This window comes from Nuphar pumila, chromosome 17 (assembly GCF_984573655.1).
Source record: "Nuphar pumila chromosome 17, dmNupPumi1.hap1.1, whole genome shotgun sequence".
NCBI classification, from domain to species: Eukaryota; Viridiplantae; Streptophyta; class Magnoliopsida; order Nymphaeales; family Nymphaeaceae; genus Nuphar; species Nuphar pumila.
This window is the reverse complement of record NC_143265.1, coordinates 51063200-51079609: the sequence shown is the minus strand read 5'-3', so window position 1 is coordinate 51079609 and position 16410 is coordinate 51063200.

Below are 16410 nucleotides of genomic sequence, written 5' to 3'. Positions count from 1 at the left end.
CAAAAATTTATTAGTATAATATCTCAATGTATTCTTTGAATGACCCCAAGTGACACTACTTAAGGCCGCTATCGTCAAAAAATCACCATTCTAGACGACCATCATTAGAGAATTGCCACCCTAACACACTATCTGGAGAATCACCACTCTGATATCATAAATAATGAGCCACCACCCAAATGACATTGTTAGAAGATTACCATTGTAACGGCATTGCTGAAAAGTCACCACTCTAGCCACTTTATTAGGGCATCACTACCCCAAATGACATCGCTAGAGAATCACCATCCTAACGGCATTGTTGAAGAATCACCACTTCAACAACATCATTAGGGAATCACCACCCTAATGGCATAGTTAGAGAATCACCACCCTAAACGTATCGTTGAAGAGTCACCACTTCAACCATTTCATTAGAGAATCACCACTCTAACGACATTGCTGGAGAATCACCACTCCAACAACCTTTATTAGAGAATCAACACTCTAATGGCATTGTTAGGGAACTACCACCCTAACGGCATCATTAGAGAATCACCACTCTAATGGTATCGCTGGAGAGTCACCACTCCAACAACCTTCATTAGAGAATCACCACTCTAATGGCAGCGTTAGGGAACTACCACTCTAACGGCATCATCAGAGAGTCACCACTCTAATGGTATTGCTGACATCACTAGGAATCACCACTTGAGCCAATCTCATCACACCACGAGCCCCTTAGACTATGGCTGGGAACAAGAATTCCCATATTGCTTTCTTAAAAACAATGTCACCATGAAGATCGACATTATGTTGTCCCCGTCTACGACCTTCTTAGGTGTCGACTGCCATCAGGGGCAACTCATAAGCAATTGCTAAGTGCATACATTTTGTGCATGTTCTTATCACCAAGAACAACTGGGAAACTTCAATTTCCTCCAATGAGAAATTCCAAGGTTCAATAGGTACAGACAAGGCTCTAGTAGTCTGCCCGAAAGATTACTTCTATAAATTACCCTTCAGCAAGAATAGGGTTACGAACATATCCAATGTAGTTGGAAAACAACAAGAAACACCAACTTAGAGTATCATCAGACGACTATTATCAAAACCCTATCATCTTTAATATGATTGGTGTAATCATTCGATAATCGTTATGATTCATCAATCATCTCTGCTCAAGTAATGTGGAACGAGAAGGTGAAATATGCAAGTAGTCTCTTGGTTTAGGAAAAGGACTTCAACTCACACAAGAGTTGACACGAACTAACTTGGGAAACCACATCCACAAGCATAAAAGACAGATTCATCCCACGTGTTCTATCTTACATCTCGCACCAGAAAGTGCTTGATTAGCAAATACTTGCACGCTTCGCTTGATAGTCTGAACCGCTTGGTTCAGGCTCTCAATGCCTTGAGCCAAACCATGTAAGGCTTCAAGCATCAAATTGTGTCTCGCATTCGGTGACAACGGATAAAACATACGTACTTTTTTTTCTAGCTATGCATGAATAAACAACCAAACATCAATCAATAAAATCTACTAAGTCAGGTATACTTACAGTGCAATGGTCGATGCGTGCAGAGTCTTGAACCACACTTCTAAAACCTAGCTCTGATACCGGATTTGTAACGCCTCAAAATCCCAACTTAGAAATTCCTTAGTTTTTTTTTTTGAAAACATTACGCAAAGCAGAATAACCATAAGGGAAAACGTTTGGAAATTCTGAGCGAGTTACAGGAGGAAACAACAAGTAGGAACATTTTATTACCATTGGTTTACAAAATAAGAGGGAAGAAGTGATACATCAATTCCCATTACAAAGTCTCCCCGACAAGAGATTTCCCGAAACCAACTGCCAAGATTCCTAAGTTCTAGAGTGTGGATTCGATTCTCTGTCGCACATCGATGGCCATCACATCACTAGCAGTCACAACCTGTATCCCCATAAAATGGGGTCAGTACTCTTGCTTGTTGGTGAGAAACAATCCACAACTATCCATTTTATAAGAAACATAAGCAGTAATAACGTTGTGCACAACTATCAATAATGGCTAATCATAAGTAAATCTAACATAATGGAACAATAAGAAACATTTGCAGAATTTAACAAGTGAAACTATAAGCTAGAGACAGTAAGCAAGAAAAATACACCTTTGGAAATATGATTAGAAATAAGCAGTAAAAACATCATCAAGTGACTGGCATGCTCATGTGATTATAGTTAACATTCAAATACAACACAGAGCAGTTTAACAATTATAACTATGAGCAGATAAATATGAGTTTAATTACAGAGTTATCATAAGGCAGTGAGTGACAACTTTGTGTAATAAGCATGCAACTAGATTCATAACCAATATAATTACGCAATTAAGCAATTGAACAGTTAGGCAATTGAACAATTAAATAATCAAGCAGTTGAGCAAGTAAGCCATTGAGCAATCACTATGATAGAAACATCCCGTTCATGAGTCAGCAGTTAGTACATCTGTTTAATTGCTCCGTCCTAATTACCCCTTCTGGCATGCGTAGGAACCTCGCATTCTGCGAGAATCATCACGGTATCTATCATTTCAACTTATGCGAATGTGCAACCAAGAGATTTATCTTTGTTAGGTTTAACTAGCAGTATTCCCTTTTTCTGAGGTACTTAAGCCCATCTGGCCTTGTGTTCCCCGTAGGGCAACCCGATCATTTAGGGGTGTATGAAATTATGCACATGTGAGTTCAACTCACGAACTGGGTCCATCACCCACACATAACTCGCCACAGAGTTTCACATGCAACAAGTGTCAAAACAATAATGTCATAACCCTACTGTGGTGCTCCAAGTCTCCTTTTCTTTTTGGGACGCAACAAGTGTCAAGTGTATAATAGGCATCATGAGTTATGCGAAATGTACATGCCTCCATTTGAGCATACATAGCATGTTAAGAAACAACAATAATTTCAAAACACTTGATAAATAAAGCATGCTTATCTTAGCACATTTTAATTCAATGACATGATGTGCCAATTGTGCTTGTGGACATGTCAAACTATTAAGCATGTCGCCAAAACTACGACACTTGAATTATCAAAACATGCACATCATAGGCAAATCACAATCGTGTTGACATGTGAGAGAAGTACCCGTGTTAAGATGTGCTAGAAGTGCACGTGTTATGTGCAATTCACTTATCATGCTACATTAATTTATTCTTTCCTCTATTGTATGATTCTAGTCCCCTTTTCTTTTAGGGACGCAACAAGTGTCCATACCCAACACATCTTGTGATTGTAAAGGACATTTCGTGCAAAACATTTTAAGCATTTCATGGTACAATCACGAAATCACAACACTTAAATCAAACATGCTCATAACTCAAAATTTTAACTATGTCGAGATGTGTATGTGACAAGATGTAACTCATTAAGCATGCCTCATTGTAATTTCCACAAACATATCCTTTTATCAAAGCATTAGGAGGTTCATTTTTGCATTGCACCCTTAAGGACATGATGACCTACTAGGTGCTGCCCAAAAACATAGCTTCTGCAAAAAATTAAGGCACACAGGGTGTTGCCTACTACACCAATGTTGCGGGAAATTTCCAGCAAGAGAGTTGTTGTGCAAGAGTTGTTTGCTTGCAAACTTATGGAGTGGCTATATGTGGCCAAAATGAGATAAAATAAATGTGAAATCGCATCAAAAATTATATGATGCCTCAAGCGTCATTGCAGCAGGGTTGTTCTGCCTAATGTACATCAATTTTGTAGGAAGACGCAACAACTACATGCTGCCAAACGCTTTCAAGTATGTTGTCAATCACAGCGCTCTAGGTGCTGCAGTGGTGCCTATAATGTGAAATAGATTTCAGCTAGAGGGGCACTGCCATAGCTCGTTTAAAGTGCAAGCAAAGCATGACCTACGAAAGGCTGCCAGCAAGGGCCGGTTATGCAGAGAAAAGGCAGCAGCCAGGAGCTGCCCAAGGGTGTCAAACTTCATGGAAAATTGCAGCCAGAAAAGTGCTGTTGCAGGTGCATTTCCAGCAGAAATGTGCAGCAAGCAATGCATGCCCATAGAGCATGATTTCTGCAGAAAATAGTAGCAGCGAGGAGCTGCCAATGCATGCATTACCATTTGAAAATCATGCAGCGAACATGGCTTGTTCGCAAGCCTGTTATTGCCGAAAAATGCAGCAACTCGATTGTTGTCAGCTAGGCCCAAAACTACAGTGGAATGCAGTAAAAAACAGCAGGAATGTTGCTGCCAATGGGAGCCACAGTTGTAGAAATACCGCAGCAAAAGGTTGCTGCCAAGCGAGGTAAACACGCAGGGGAAAATTCTAGTTTGAAGATGCTGCCACGATGTCCATTGCTACAGGAATGGCAATGGCAAAAGGGCTGCCCTACATACGTATCTTTGTAGTCGCACCCCAGCAGTAAAACGCGGCCCAACTGGTGTTGCTGCTGCGGGAAATTGCAGCAACACTAACGCTGCCCAAAGGGGCACATGCCCAGCTAAAAAAAAATGGCAGCCACTAGAGGTTGCCCCGTAACGCACTTACTGTAGGAAAAATGCAATAAGGTAGAGCTATCGAGGGGTGGCCAGACTAACATAAATGGGCTAAAAAATGAGGGTCCTCAAATGGGGCTTCGACCAAGGATGGGCTGCACCATGGGGCTACAGCCAAAGCATGGTTACACGTGGGCTTGTTCAAACAGAGAGTTTCCCACTCGCCCAAACTGCTGCCCTTAGAGGGCAGAGCTGTCGAAAGTGAGTTACGGCACTTGATGTGTTGTAACCGCAACACTTGCGACAACAAGGCCTAGACTGGCCTGGGCTAACCAGACTGGCACTGCCCACAACGAGCAAGACGCTCCAACTGCTGCTAAAAAGAATAGGCCTGTGTTGCTGCCATAGCAGGGCAGCACCCAGGTCTGGTCGGCACCAGGACAATGGCATCCGGTGCGCTAAAATCGCAGCACGCAGGGGAGAAAGAAAGGGTAGAAAAGGGGTGTGGCCGCCCTGCAATAGACCGGCCTATGGACAGGGCGTTCTGCTGCATGATTTGGCCTCCAGTAGATGGGGTAAGCATGCCTGAACCAGTTGGGTTAAACCCACTTACGCTGGAAGGAAAGAAAAAAAAATAAAGGAAAGTTGTGCATGGGAGTGAAAAGAAAAATGTGCGGGTGTTTGAAAAAAAATGGGGGTTCAGCCCTCGACTATCTGGGGTGCCGAAGATGGCATCCTTTGCCCTTAATGCAGCAAGGATGAAACCATGAACCATTCAGCAAGATCCCCGAGCTGTTGGCCCTTCCCGCACAAGGAAAAAAGAAAGAATGCTGAAACCATGCATGATTATGAACAACAAAAAATCAGGGAAAGAAAAGAAACATGGGATCAAAATGTTACCAACAAATGAGCTTGGTGCGTGTATGTGGGTGTGCATGTTGAGATTTGTAAAAGAGGCAAAAATAGACACCATTGGAGATTCTAAATCCACCTAGCCTCCAAGCATTTCATAAAATGCTATGGAGCTTGGCATCATGCTAAACTCATGTTTTTCTACAAAAGGGAGTGGCGGCCATGGAGTTTTTATCACCTTGTAATCTTCGAAGTCTTCGAGATGAGGGGATCTCTTTGGCTCAAAGTGTAGAGGGGAGTCCCGCTCGGTACCCCATGCCACACCCAAGCACACAAGAGAGGATGTACGGTCGGCAACCAAGGGGAGTGAACCCCATGGTTGGGAGAGAGGGAGAGAGAAGAGAGAGAGGGGAGAGAGAAAGAGAGGAGAGAAAAATGAGTTTTCTCTCTCTTTCTCAAGGTTTTATAAGTTAGGGTTTTTTATCTATTGGTGGTGTTTTAATCTTGAAAATGGAGGGTTGTGGTTCATTCACTTAAGTGTCACACCCTTCTAGGTGGTGGCACTTTTGTAAATAAACCCTCCAGCCCAAAAACGCCCCAATAGGCTTATTTCATTTGAATTAATTTGAAAATCTTTCAATAGTGCCCCTCCAAGGCACTATTCATGCACTGTTCATGAAGGGCCCTGCTAGCCTTCATTATTTTATTTATTCTATCCTTTTTTTTGTGAAATTGCATTTAGGTTTTGAAAGTGTCTTTCTAAACTTCTGAAAAACTCAAACATTCTCTTAAAAACCTCGATTCTTGTCAGAATTTCTTAAAATACCTTGAGCTTAGGCGATTTAAAATTTTTGTTGCTTCAATCCAAATGATTTTATGCATTTTAAATAAAAACTTAGGGACTTGATATAATATCATTACGATGTATATATACATACACATGCATATACACCTATACATACATACATACATATATATATATATATATATATATATATATATATATATATATATATATATATATGTATGTATGCCCTCAAAAATACATATGAAATTCTTATCATGAATTGATTTTTCTCAGAAAATTTGCGGGTCTTACATTAGGGCTACCACCTCTTTTTGCTAAACAACTTAAATCCCAGTTAAAAAGTGAAGTCAACAATCAAACTATTCCATATTCATCATACCATATAGGTTATCTGATTCAAAAAGTCTAAATTATTGGATCTCAATTGTGTAATGATCTAATAAATTAAAGATCAAATCAAATAAAATAAAATTTTAGGGAGGTTGGAGTTACAAAACTTCTGCGAGCAATTTAAATTATCCTCTACAACCCCTATATTCAAAATTAAAAGAAAGAGTCATAGTTCTTAAAAAAAGAAAGCATACCCACAATAGCATATGGGTCAGGATAAATTTGGGAAAAGAAAAATTAGGCAAAAAACAAGAGAACAATTTCTTATGTTTGCTATAAATATGGAAAAAGGGGCACTACACAAATAAATACTTTCAAAAATATATAAAGAAAAAGATATGACAAATAGTTGATAAAGAAGATATGGTTGAAATAAGGGGAAAATAAAAAACCTTCTACAAATATTAGAAATAGAATCATCAAGAAAAGAATGCTCCTATAAGAATTAGTAATCTTCTTATTCAGATAGTGAAATATGGGTTCTTACGTTTGAATAACAGTTTCTCCTAGAAATTATTGATAAAATTGAAGATCATCAAGAAAGAAAAAGACAACTAATTAAATTTTTAGAGTTACAAAAATGGGAAGAGAAAAAGAAGAATTATATTCAATAGATATGTTAATTTGAAGAAGCCAAAGAAATAGGGTAGATTAATGGTAAACTATGCTTAGAAGACCTCTATAAAAAAACAAAGAGAAATGAAGAAAGAAATTCATAGCCTAAAAACGAGGATACAAACTCTGTAGTTATGCCAGATAATGGAAAACACGTCCCATGAAGAAAGTGAGTTTGATAATTTAATAAGGGAACAAGAAGAGCCTCAAAAGGAAAATCAATCACTTGAAGGCTTTATAAATTCTATTAAGAAATTATATAAACAAATATGGTATTGTGAAGTCCAATATAAGGTACTACCAAAGTTTAATTTCAACCATAAAATCTTGATAGATTCTAGAGAAGAATTTAATTGCATAAGAGGGTCTAATTTCAACTAGATATTTTGAAAAAACTCTCCATCAAGTAAGAGTTGCTAATGGAGAAAAATTAAAGGTAGAATACAAACTACCAGAAGTACATGTATGTTCTCAAGGAACATGTGTCAATACCTCCTTTTTCATAATTAATAACTTAAGGCAAGGAGTAATTTCAAAAACTTTTTTTTAACACAAATCCAACCACTCCGGGTAACCAAGGAAGGCATATTTGATAGGATTAAAGAAAACCCTATTTTTTTTAAATAATGCACTAAAATTGAAGAATCATTACAACAATTAATGGAGATGACCCACTACAAAGAAAATTTTATAAATGAACTCTCAAGTAAAATCAAGGCAACAAAAATGGAAGATAAGCTAAAAGACTCAAAGCTTCTTAAACAAGTTGAAGAATTTAGACAAAAACTAGAGAAAGAAGTGTGAGTAGAAATACCCAACATGAGGTTAATTTACCCTATATTGAAGGGTTTGATGAAAATAAGATCCCCACTAAAGCTATGCCAATTTAGATGAACAAAAGATTGTTAGAAATGTGCAAGAAGGAAATTAAAGGCCTTTTAGAGAAAAAGCTTGTATGAAAAAATTCTTCTCCTTAGAGTTGCACAAGTTTACCCATTTTCTAACCGTATATGTTGAATCAAATCTTCAACTTACCCATTTTATAATCGTATATGTTGATGATTTGTTGATATTTTCACAAAACAAAGATCAATGGTGTGAGTTTTGGAAAATGATTTTTAAAACAATATTTAAAAAAAAAAAAAAACTAGTGTGAAAGCCAAACACCAAATAATAAAAACCGGCTCGCACGAGTGGTGGAGTCCGGGTCGATCTTAGGGAACGGGAAATACTTGTATTCAAACACACAAGCTAAACTACTCTTTATTGCCAAAATAAAAAGAATTAATTAAATAATTAACTAACTAAGGGAGTACGGCCCTACGCAGAGGGCTTAAACAAAATAAATAAATGGTTTTATTACAGACCCAATTAATAAAACAAAATAAAACCCTAATCTAAAAAAAAGGAAAAGAAAAGGCTTCAGTGCTTCGAGTCTTCTTGTCCCTTCTTGAGGTAATGTATGTTTTCTTGAACCTTTGCTTTTCTGAGGGCTCCCTGAGGACCTCTCTGAGGGGACCTCAGAGGGTACTTTTTAGGGCACAAAAAGGGCTTTACCGCACGTTCCACCGCTTCCCTGCAAAACACAAAAACACAAAAACAAAGCAGTACGACGAAACTAAACAAGAAATTAATACTAATGACTAAAAATATTCAGCACATACACGATTTGAATTAAGTAACTAAACTAAACATGAACAGCTAATCTATCCTAACACTAAAAGACAAAAATTCAAAACTACCTAAACACTAACAATTAAACTATGCTGCTTATGTAAACAAAACAACATAACTAAGAACTAACATTGACTATTCTGCCTATGCAATGAAATACTTAATAAACAACTAATGGAATTATCTAACATAGGTGATAAACAAATGCTGAACAAAAACTATGACAGAAACATTACTAAATGAGAACTACACAAACGATGAACATAAATGTTACACAACGCTGAAACTAAATAACACAAAATGACTAAACCTAACAAAAAAAATTTGCTGACTGAAGAACCGACTGAAAGTAAATATTAAACAGAGTGAAAAACTAATAACTTACAGACCTATGTTGTTCAAACATGTAATTGTTATCTAATTAAAAACTTACACTCCTCAATTAACCTCAATCACTAAATAACAGAACACAAAACACATTAACTCATATGACTCACTAAAGAATCAACATATAACAACTTAACCACTTTACAAGAAGCGTTGAATCACAAAGATAAAGCTGGAAAATTTTATTTAACTACTAACTTAAACTAAATTAACAATAACATCAACTAATGCTAAACTATTAGATGACTCAGTGCTAACAAGGAAAGATCGTAAACTATACTATGGATTAATCAATCATGCAACAATATAAATCTAATGACACCTAACATGCTATCACTAATGGAAGAGATCTAATGCACTAACACATGAACGAAGGATAGATGTCTAATTAATTTAAAGCTGAAACAAAACTTATTATGAAAACTAAAACAACTAAGTACAATAAAAAAAAACTAACATAACAAATCCCATAACCTACAGCGTAAGTGAAATAAACTAAACTAAGAAATCTACCTATTAACGTCAATTGCTAGAATCTAAACACTTACTGCATCAATGAACTAATAACGACTAATGCTAATAAAAGAACATTGCAACTAATAACAAACAAGAACGTTGCAGCTAAAGAAAGTGCTGAAGCTAAAGCCGACTGAGTAAAAAAAAATTTAACTTGCAGTTTGACACAAAAACAAAAATGACAAAACCTAAATGGGAAAAACGCTGAAGCTGAACAAAGGAATATGCAGATTACTGAATAGGATGCTAAAAACGACTGAATAATAATAATAAAACGCTGAGATTCAAGAAAAACAACATGCATTGACTAAACTATTTTATATATATATATATATTTTTTTTTGTATTTCAGATGTTACACCTAAACTAAATGTGATAAACAAATCTAATATACCCTACTATGCCACTGTATCTACAGAAAACAGGCTCAAAGAAACAAACCGTTGAGGGTTGCCTCCACAGAGGGGTTGAGGAGAGAGCGGCCTCTCACGATCTATGCCTGTCACGCTGCACCCCTTGATGATAGACGATGAAGAAGATGTTGGTGAAGGGAAATGGTAGAGGAAGGAAAGAAAAAGAGGAAAAGAAGAAGAAGAAGAGGAAACTGGTTGGAGAGAGAGAGGGAGGGGGCGTGAGTTTCCAAGAGAGAGACGTCCCTTTTTTCTGCTGTAGAAGACTACTTATAATATTAAATTAGGGTAAAACAAAAAAATTCAAAACGAGTCCACAATTTTCAATATTTTTCAAAAGACCCATTTTTGTAAAACATGTTTTATTGTCTAAAAACAAACAAACAAACTTCCTAAACTGATTAAAAATTAGCTAATAAAAACCTAAGCAAACTAAACTATGATTAAGACATTCTAACTATAATAGAAACACTAAAAAAATATATGCAGGGAAAGCTTTGAAAAATACGATTTTCTGATAAAATTCAATTCAATGCAATTTCTCAAAACTAACAATAAAAATGTGTTTTTAGAGCGATTTTAACACGGATCATGCATAAATAATGATTAATAAAATGCAAATATTATACATGATCAAATACCCCCATGCTTATCGTTTGCTAGTCCTCGAGCATACTAAAGCAAAACAAAAATAATAACTAATCAACACAAAAACCTAACTCACTTTCGTAGGAATCACGGTTGCATTTAGCGTATGCAACAAGCCCTTTAAACCCCTGGGTTACCCCATAGAACGAGTAAGGTCTCGTGAGGGTTTGTAGTGATGCTACCCACAAACATCTGTGTCAAGTATGCATAAAAATTTTAAAACACAAAGCAATAGGCAGTTAAGGAGTTTGTTTTCACAAATATGCCATTGCATCATCAAAACATGAATAGAGTCTTCTACTTGACACCACAGAATAAAATATTTTCTTTCACTTTTCTAAATAGCATAATCATTTATGTTTCATCCTCAGAAATTCAAATACATACATATTATTATTTACTTCTCCTCACTCATATGTGTTCTGCACAGGTTTTCTCAATATTTGCTTTTAAGCAATGAACTTTTCTCTTTTACGCTCTTTTCTTTTTCTTGATTTTCAATTTTCCTCATTTTTCAATTTTTTTTTCTGAGCACTATAGCCAATTTTCAGTTTTCGTGACCCGTGTAACGAGCTTTGGGTCAGTGACTCCCAGGTCAGACGACCTTAGGGCACTAGATACAAAGTATCCCTCAGACTTAATTGCTCGAGTCACTAGACCTTCAATTTTTTTATAGTTTACGTATAGTCTACTTCTCTGTCATGTGCAATGTCAATATCTATTAGGCTCTCTATAAAGTCCATGTAACGGGCTTTCGGACCGATGGCTCCCAAACCAGCTGGCTTTAGGGCACCAGGTGTAAACACCCCTCAGGCTCTACTTGCTTAAACAAAATAGGCCACAGATATCAACGTAGACAAAGAATTGACTTCCTTCGTTATCCTTTTCAACATGGAACTCAAGCACTTCAACTTGTGTCTAAACCCAGCTACTAGGGAGTACGAAGATATCAAACAACTAAACGTATGCTCGTTTTACTTTTTGAGCTCTTAAATGCAATATTGTTCATTTGCTTAGTTTTTCAAAAAAAAATAAAACTGTGCATATCCATACTTGTGATTCAAAATAAACTCTAACATGCATCTATAATTATTTCTTTGAAATCCACACAAATAACCATGTTTTTCTAGATTCGTGTTAGAAAAAGTTTTTCGTGGGGCTTAAAAATTCTCTAAAAATGTTAGATGTTGCAAAGCAGTCATATAAGTTCAAACTCGTTCCCTAAAAGCCTAATTTTTATGGGTTGACATAAAATTGCAGGTACAAAGACATGAAAAAAAATTTGGTGTGCAAACTACACCCTCCCCCATGCTTGAATGACACTGTCCTCAGTGGCACTCCCCCATGCTTGCATGAAACTAAGGGAATGCATATGAAAACAAAAATAAATGAGAGAAAAAGGAGTAGAAGTCACCTGATCCACACTGTGAAACCTTACCTGATACAACATGTGAATGGCTCTACATAGGTTCCACCTGTCTCACAGTGACAACTCATAGAGATATGCAAAAGAATGCAATGCATACATGATCTAGGCTTGACGCTCATGAAGAAAAACTACCTAAAAACAAAAAATATTAAAGCTACTAATGGTACATCAAAAATATGGGTTGCCTCCCATAAAGCGCTAATTTTTACGTCCCCAGCCAGATGGATCCCTGGAAAAATCTTCATCGTCCATGAGATCAATGGACATGAAGTCTCGCTCAATCAGGCTCAATAAAGAAAAGAGTGTCATCTGTGACACTACGCACTGTGTTTCCATCCCTTCTACCTGTAAATGTAATATCATGACTCTCTCGACAAGAAGAACGAAGATTAGTCTCATCTGAGAGACTAGTCAAGAAATGAGAGTCTAGGTCCGACCGACTACCCATGAATGCAACTTCAGACAAGTGGTGAATATGATCTGGCTTGACTTGGTTAAGCACCTTCTGCATCTGTACCTCTTGCTTACTAAAAATCGGTGATCCTAAAAGCTGAGAGAATGGGGCTTTATGAATATATGATGATTGTAGAAGTTGTGGGCCTTGACTCTTCTCCTGGGGCCTAATGGAGGAGATCGACTCATCAGTGAGTATGACATTGGGTTCATGAATCGATTCCTGAATGGGGTGACACGCCTTCCCATTCCTAAGGGATGTAACAGATTTAACCTGCGCAGGATGTGAATCTGCGGGGTGCAGGTCAAATGACATAGGATCCTTTCCCTTTGGGTTGACCCCAGGCTGACTAGATAGGCCCCTCTCACTTTGCCTACTGAAGGCCTGAGCCAACTGTCCCATTTGAGTCTCTAGCTTGGCTATTGACTGCGTGTGGGAACAAAGAGTGACCTTAATATCAGAAAAGACCTCTAACATCTTCTGCTGGAATGATGGACTCGATGTGAGCTCTTGAGGAGAAGGTAGACTAGACTGGGGATGAACCTGTGGAAAAATGGGATGTGAGTAACCTTATGAAGGGTTACTGTGTCTAAACTGTGTCTGGGAGGGCTGATGGGATGGGGCAATGGTATGGTTTCGCCAACCTGGGTTATATGATGGTGCAAATGAATCAGGCTCAGGCCCAGCGAAACCTTGGGCAGCATTCACCTGCTCCTGAACGAATTCAGGATATAGCGGTGTTGTCGGACATTCTGAAACACAGTGTGCAGGGCTAGCACAAAGCTCGCACACTTTTCCTACTGGACTTCTCGAAGAGTTTGCTAAGAATTGATCTAACTTCCTATTCAACTGGTCAACCTTGGTACGCAAATCTAACTAAGACCCAACTTCGGAAATCCCAACTTTCCTAGGACCACTAGACAAAGGTGTAGTCCTATCGAGCTGTGAAGACAAAGCATGATGCATCGTGTTTTCACTCAAGGTCTCAAATAGAGACCACGCCTCGTCCTCACCCTTGAGCATAAAAGTGCCCCCACACGATGAATCAACCATTTGACGATTCTTTTCAGTAAGACCGTCATAAAAATACTGCACCAGTTGCCAGCGAGGCACCTGGTGGTGGGGACACTTGCAGAGAAGATCTTTCATCCTCTCCCAAGTCTCATGAAACATTTCTCCCTCTATTTGTGAAAAGCTGGTGATGGCCTTTCGATACTGGTTCGTCTTACCGATTGGGAAATATTTTTTTAAAAACTCTCTTTACATCTGTTCCCACGTGGTAATTCGAACTGTATCTAACGCCTTCAGCCAATGCTTGGCTTTATCCTTCAGAGAGAAGGGAAATAGGGTTAACCTCATAACATCGTTGGTTGATATTTTGGAGTGCTCTTTTAAAAAAAGTATTTTCAATAAAACTTTGGAAAATCGTCAACCAAAAATTTAAAAACTGACTTTCCACAAAGTGGTAAGTACGGTTCGAATCCACAGGGAACAGGAATTAACCACAATATTTCTATAAAATTCAATTTATTAATGACAAATGTCAACCTACAATTATAAAGTTAATACAACTGCAAATAATCACTAAAAGAAAAGTAATCAAGCAATCAGTCTTCTGCTCCGCGCCAAGGGTATTTCCGTCCTTTTTGCCATGTAGAGAATCTTCTAACTTGGTCAATAACCCTGGACACTAAATATGCTTTTCAACCTAAAAATGCAGAAAAATACAAGTTAGTTTTCTATTCTAACAATTAAAACAATAACTAAAACTATTTCTAATTATACGAAAATTACGAAACAAATGCTAATTATCAAACAAAAACTAAATAAAATACCAAATTAATTCTAAAATTAACCAATTTCACTCTACTAATGCTGTATGATGATGATGCAAATCCTAAAACGCAGAAATTATGGAAAACAAGTCTAAATTACCGAAACTACGAAAATTACGAAACTGCCCCTAACTAGTGTAAAATAGCATGCTGACAGGTTATCGGAAAACCACTGTTTGACAAGGCAAACGAAGTCTGATTTTCCCGAAATTTGTTCTGTTCTGCAACTGACAAATTAAACAAATTGACAGTTTTTACAGAATTTAAAAACAATATCTGGAACTCCATATATAAGCGTTTCAAAACTGGGAAAAATCAGGATATCGCAAGTCCCGAAATTTAAAAACCAGAAAAAGCGGTTTTCACAAAATGCTTAAAAATCAGACCAAACCAACTCTGATGGAGCTGAAATTTGGTTTGTAGGCAGTTGACACACTAATAAAGTGAATAGAAAAATAATAATTTAAAAACGTGAAATTTTTGCACATGAAATGACGACAGTGCGAGAGGGCAAAAATTGGATCTTGTTTTGAATGCACTATTCACTTTATAAATCTATTTAAACACTAATTAATGCAAATTAAATCTAATGCAACCTAAATGACAGATTGTAAGTTAATGTTAAATGCAATGATGCTAAATAAAATATAAACTAAATATGATATGCAAAAAATTTTTTTTCTTTTTTTTTTGACTAAACTTAAATGAAATAATGATGCGAATGCAATTAATATACTTAAAAATACACTTAACTATACGAATGAATGACTGCAATGAATACCAACTAATTGCAACTAAGCTAATTGAATTACTAAAAATAGTTAGCAAACACCTTAGACAAACAATGAAAAATCTATTAGATCGACTAAATGAAAACCTATACTAACTTACACTGAGATTAATCTAACTTGAAAATAAATTGTACTAATTCACTAAATACCAAAGAGTGATGGTTTGAATATAGAACTAAGCTCACACCACACTTGGTTAGAGTGACTGGGTTCACTAGGTGTACTCAACTTAGACTATGGACACGACGAACCTAACTGGGTTGACTAGATTGACTAGGTTAGGTTAGGTTGACTAAATTAGACATTGGCTAATTTAAACACTTAAAATTAAGACTTAATTAATTAAGACTCACACTAATTATATACCTAAAAGAATCAAGTAAATTCTAATTAACTCAATCTAACTAGGGGTCTAATTAGTAACTAAGGTTAATTCTATTAACTAAAATAATTAAACATACTTTATGCTAAAGTACTATGGACGATTAGAGAAATATGAAATAGTAAATGTCAAAGATAATATTGGAAAGTGATAATTCTCAGAATCGTCCAACTAGAAGGGGAGTTACAATCTTTGATTAAATCAACTTTGATATTTTGGTAAAGTAGAAACCATCCCAACCAAGAGGAGTTATTGTCTTTCCTTAAGTGCTTTGCAAAATAAATTTGGAAATCATTAAAAATCGCCCAGCTCACAAAGACTACCCGTTTTGAACTTTCTCAGAATAATTGGAAGATAATTAACTTCTCTTTCTCAAAACCGTTGAAACCCCTTTTGGCAACTTAATTGGATTTCAAACTAAATTTCCAAAACTAAATATGTAACTCCCTTCTACCTTGACTCATTCAAAATTTAAAGATTTTTTTTTTTAGACAAACCACACGATTCTAGAAGATCCCTACTTACCAAATTATTTTTACTCTCTACACTAAGGGCGACAACACCTAATTCAAACTTACTAAATACTAAAAGAAAACGTCTAAATATACTAAATCCTAATACAATGCAGCTAGACACTTTGAAATACTTACTAAAAAGCTAACAAGCTACCAAAAGCAGCCTAGAGCTTGAATTGAGCTCTAATGGCTGCCGCCCCTCCTTGGGGAAGACAACTAC